At 43.7% G+C, this 5000-nt stretch overlaps 7 non-coding genes across 7 annotated transcripts; all 7 read left to right on the top strand.

Annotated features, from left to right (window-relative positions):
- The first annotated feature begins 352 nt into the window (after positions 1-352).
- On the top strand, positions 353-424 carry TRNAW-CCA (transfer RNA tryptophan (anticodon CCA)). Its single transcript has one exon. It is a non-coding gene; the product is annotated as a tRNA-Trp (tRNA).
- Positions 425-1016: 592 nt separating this feature from the next.
- Positions 1017-1088, top strand: TRNAW-CCA (transfer RNA tryptophan (anticodon CCA)). The gene has a single exon. It is a non-coding gene; the product is annotated as a tRNA-Trp (tRNA).
- Positions 1089-1681: 593 nt separating this feature from the next.
- Positions 1682-1753, top strand: TRNAW-CCA (transfer RNA tryptophan (anticodon CCA)). Its single transcript has one exon. It is a non-coding gene; the product is annotated as a tRNA-Trp (tRNA).
- A 591-nt stretch (positions 1754-2344) lies between these two features.
- On the top strand, positions 2345-2416 carry TRNAW-CCA (transfer RNA tryptophan (anticodon CCA)). The gene has a single exon. It is a non-coding gene; the product is annotated as a tRNA-Trp (tRNA).
- Positions 2417-3008: 592 nt separating this feature from the next.
- TRNAW-CCA (transfer RNA tryptophan (anticodon CCA)) lies at positions 3009-3080 on the top strand. The gene has a single exon. It is a non-coding gene; the product is annotated as a tRNA-Trp (tRNA).
- A 593-nt stretch (positions 3081-3673) lies between these two features.
- Positions 3674-3745, top strand: TRNAW-CCA (transfer RNA tryptophan (anticodon CCA)). Its single transcript has one exon. It is a non-coding gene; the product is annotated as a tRNA-Trp (tRNA).
- A 591-nt stretch (positions 3746-4336) lies between these two features.
- Positions 4337-4408, top strand: TRNAW-CCA (transfer RNA tryptophan (anticodon CCA)). Its single transcript has one exon. It is a non-coding gene; the product is annotated as a tRNA-Trp (tRNA).
- The last annotated feature ends 592 nt before the right edge of the window (positions 4409-5000 follow it).

Consider the following 5000-nt stretch of genomic DNA (forward strand, 5'->3'; position numbering starts at 1 on the left):
CTTTTGGCACCCAAAAGAGGCCGAAGACTTTGTCAAAAGATAGCTTGACGGCACTTCAGATGCTGGAGAACCTAGCCCATATGGGGATCAAAAGCTGAAACCTCCGTGTTATTAGAATCACGGTTTAACAAAAGTGAGCAAGCAGACATGACACACAATGCCAGTTTTTGCCTCCTGCATCTAGTTTGACATGCAGCAGCAAGAGCTTGTTGCGCAACGGTTGTGCGTTTCACTCCACATCAGAAGATTGTGCCTAGAAATCACATCCAAATCAAATCAGACTTTTCATGATCCAGTACAGATACATGATCGAAAAGAGTGCTGAACAGGGTCAGAGCACTCAAGTTTCATTGACCTTGTGGCGCAACGGTAGCGCGTCTGACTCCAGATCAGAAGGTTGCGTGTTCAAATCACGTCAGGGTCATCTGACATTTTACTCATCAACTACAAAAAATTGTTCAAAAACACTGTGGAATTGAGTTACGGCAAAAAAACAAACTTCTTTGACCTTGTGGCATAAATAAGCGTCTCTCAATGGAAGACCAGAAAGTTGCATGTGAAAATGACATTTGCACCACACTCTAAAAAAATGGAGTGAACTGGCCATGTGACCTGACTGCGCTCTACGCAACCTTGATTCAAATACACATGCATCACGGCTCCACTTTTGGTACCCAAAAGAGGCTGAAGACTTTGTCAAAAGATAGCTTGACGGCACTTCAGATGCTGGAGAACCTAGCCCATATGGGGATCAAAAGCTGAAACCTCCGTGTTATTAGAACCACAGTTTAACAAAAGTGAGCAAGCAGACATGACACCAAATGCCAGTTTTTGCCTCCTGCATCTAGTTTGACATGCAGCAGCAAGAGCTTGTTGCGCAACGGTTGTGCGTTTCACTCCACATCAGAAGATTGTGCCTAGAAATCACATCCAAATCAAATCAGACTTTTCATGATCCAGTACAGATACATGATCGAATAGAGTGCTGAACAGGGTCAGAGCACTCAAGTTTCATTGACCTTGTGGCGCAACGGTAGCGCGTCTGACTCCAGATCAGAAGGTTGCGTGTTCAAATCACGTCAGGGTCATCTGCCATTTTACTCATCAACTACAAAAAATTGTTCAAAAACACTGTGGAATTGAGTTACGGCCAAAAAAACAAACTTCTTTGACCTTGTGGCATAAAAAAGCGTCTCTCAATGGAAGACCAGAAAGTTGCATGTGAAAATGACATTTGCACCACACTCTAAAAAAATGGAGTGAACTGGCCATGTGACCTGACTGCGCTCTACGCAACCTTGATTCAAATACACATGCATCACGGCTCCACTTTTGGTACCCAAAAGAGGCTGAAGACTTTGTCAAAAGATAGCTTGACGGCACTTCAGATGCTGGAGAACCTAGCCCATATGGGGATCAAAAGCTGAAACCTCCGTGTTATTAGAACCACGGTTTAACAAAAGTGAGCAAGCAGACATGACACACAATGCCAGTTTTTGCCTCCTGCATCTAGTTTGACATGCAGCAGCAAGAGCTTGTTGCGCAACGGTTGTGCGTTTCACTCCACATCAGAAGATTGTGCCTAGAAATCACATCCAAATCAAATCAGACTTTTCATGATCCAGTACAGATACATGATCGAAAAGAGTGCTGAACAGGGTCAGAACACTCAAGTTTCATTGACCTTGTGGCGCAACGGTAGCGCGTCTGACTCCAGATCAGAAGGTTGCGTGTTCAAATCACGTCAGGGTCATCTGACATTTTACTCATCAACTACAAAAAATTGTTAAAAAACACTGTGGAATTGAGTTACGGCAAAAAAACAAACTTCTTTGACCTTGTGGCATAAATAAGCGTCTCTCAATGGAAGACCAGAAAGTTGCATGTGAAAATGACATTTGCACCACACTCTAAAAAAATGGAGTGAACTGGCCAAGTGACCTGACTGCGCTCTACGCAACCTTGATTCAAATACACATGCATCAGGGCTCCACTTTTGGTACCCAAAAGAGGCTGAAGACTTTGTCAAAGATAGCTTGACGGCACTTCAGATGCTGGAGAACCTAGCCCATATGGGGATCAAAAGCTGAAACCTCCGTGTTATTAGAACCACGGTTTAACAAAAGTGAGCAAGCAGACATGACACACAATGCCAGTTTTTGCCTCCTGCATCTAGTTTGACATGCAGCAGCAAGAGCTTGTTGCGCAACGGTTGTGCGTTTCACTCCACATCAGAAGATTGTGCCTAGAAATCACATCCAAATCAAATCAGACTTTTCATGATCCAGTACAGATACATGATCGAAAAGAGTGCTGAACAGGGTCAGAGCACTCAAGTTTCATTGACCTTGTGGCGCAACGGTAGCGCGTCTGACTCCAGATCAGAAGGTTGCGTGTTCAAATCACGTCAGGGTCATCTAACGTTTTACTCATCAACTACAAAAAATTGTTCAAAAACACTGTGGAATTGGGTTACGGCAAAAAAACAAACTTCTTTGACCTTGTGGCATAAATAAGCGTCTCTCAATGGAAGACCAGAAAGTTGCATGTGAAAATGACATTTGCACCACACTCTAAAAAAATGGAGTGAACAGGCCATGTGACCTGACTGCGCTCTACGCAACCTTGATTCAAATACACATGCATCAGGGCTCCACTTTTGGTACCCAAAAGAGGCTGAAGACTTTGTCAAAAGATAGCTTGACGGCACTTCAGATGCTGGAGAACCTAGCCCATATGGGGATCAAAAGCTGAAACCTCCGTGTTATTAGAACCACGGTTTAACAAAAGTGAGCAAGCAGACATGACACACAATGCCAGTTTTTGCCTCCTGCATCTAGTTTGACATGCAGCAGCAAGAGCTTGTTGCGCAACGGTTGTGCGTTTCACTCCACATCAGAAGATTGTGCCTAGAAATCACATCCAAATCAAATCAGACTTTTCATGATCCAGTACAGATAAATGATCGAAAAGAGTGCTGAACAGGGTCAGAGCACTCAAGTTTCATTGACCTTGTGGCGCAACGGTAGCGCGTCTGACTCCAGATCAGAAGGTTGCGTGTTCAAATCACGTCAGGGTCATCTGACGTTTTACTCATCAACTACAAAAAATTGTTCAAAAACACTGTGGAATTGAGTTACGGCCAAAAAAACAAACTTCTTTGACCTTGTGGCATAAAAAAGCGTCTCTCAATGGAAGACCAGAAAGTTGCATGTGAAAATGACATTTGCACCACACTCTAAAAAAATGGAGTGAACTGGCCATGTGACCTGACTGCGCTCTACGCAACCTTGATTCAAATACACATGCATCACGGCTCCACTTTTGGTACCCAAAAGAGGCTGAAGACTTTGTCAAAAGATAGCTTGACGGCACTTCAGATGCTGGAGAACCTAGCCCATATGGGGATCAAAAGCTGAAACCTCCGTGTTATTAGAACCACGGTTTAACAAAAGTGAGCAAGCAGACATGACACACAATGCCAGTTTTTGCCTCCTGCATCTAGTTTGACATGCAGCAGCAAGAGCTTGTTGCGCAACGGTTGTGCGTTTCACTCCACATCAGAAGATTGTGCCTAGAAATCACATCCAAATCAAATCAGACTTTTCATGATCCAGTACAGATACATGATCGAAAAGAGTGCTGAACAGGGTCAGAACACTCAAGTTTCATTGACCTTGTGGCGCAACGGTAGCGCGTCTGACTCCAGATCAGAAGGTTGCGTGTTCAAATCACGTCAGGGTCATCTGACATTTTACTCATCAACTACAAAAAATTGTTAAAAAACACTGTGGAATTGAGTTACGGCAAAAAAACAAACTTCTTTGACCTTGTGGCATAAATAAGCGTCTCTCAATGGAAGACCAGAAAGTTGCATGTGAAAATGACATTTGCACCACACTCTAAAAAAATGGAGTGAACTGGCCAAGTGACCTGACTGCGCTCTACGCAACCTTGATTCAAATACACATGCATCAGGGCTCCACTTTTGGTACCCAAAAGAGGCTGAAGACTTTGTCAAAGATAGCTTGACGGCACTTCAGATGCTGGAGAACCTAGCCCATATGGGGATCAAAAGCTGAAACCTCCGTGTTATTAGAACCACGGTTTAACAAAAGTGAGCAAGCAGACATGACACACAATGCCAGTTTTTGCCTCCTGCATCTAGTTTGACATGCAGCAGCAAGAGCTTGTTGCGCAACGGTTGTGCGTTTCACTCCACATCAGAAGATTGTGCCTAGAAATCACATCCAAATCAAATCAGACTTTTCATGATCCAGTACAGATACATGATCGAAAAGAGTGCTGAACAGGGTCAGAGCACTCAAGTTTCATTGACCTTGTGGCGCAACGGTAGCGCGTCTGACTCCAGATCAGAAGGTTGCGTGTTCAAATCACGTCAGGGTCATCTAACGTTTTACTCATCAACTACAAAAAATTGTTCAAAAACACTGTGGAATTGGGTTACGGCAAAAAAACAAACTTCTTTGACCTTGTGGCATAAATAAGCGTCTCTCAATGGAAGACCAGAAAGTTGCATGTGAAAATGACATTTGCACCACACTCTAAAAAAATGGAGTGAACAGGCCATGTGACCTGACTGCGCTCTACGCAACCTTGATTCAAATACACATGCATCAGGGCTCCACTTTTGGTACCCAAAAGAGGCTGAAGACTTTGTCAAAAGATAGCTTGACGGCACTTCAGATGCTGGAGAACCTAGCCCATATGGGGATCAAAAGCTGAAACCTCCGTGTTATTAGAACCACGGTTTAACAAAAGTGAGCAAGCAGACATGACACACAATGCCAGTTTTTGCCTCCTGCATCTAGTTTGACATGCAGCAGCAAGAGCTTGTTGCGCAACGGTTGTGCGTTTCACTCCACATCAGAAGATTGTGCCTAGAAATCACATCCAAATCAAATCAGACTTTTCATGATCCAGTACAGATACATGATCGAAAAGAGTGCTGAACAGGGTCAGAGCACTCAAGTTTCATT

Source organism: Eleutherodactylus coqui, chromosome 2 (assembly GCF_035609145.1).
Source record: "Eleutherodactylus coqui strain aEleCoq1 chromosome 2, aEleCoq1.hap1, whole genome shotgun sequence".
Taxonomy (NCBI): Eukaryota; Metazoa; Chordata; class Amphibia; order Anura; family Eleutherodactylidae; genus Eleutherodactylus; species Eleutherodactylus coqui.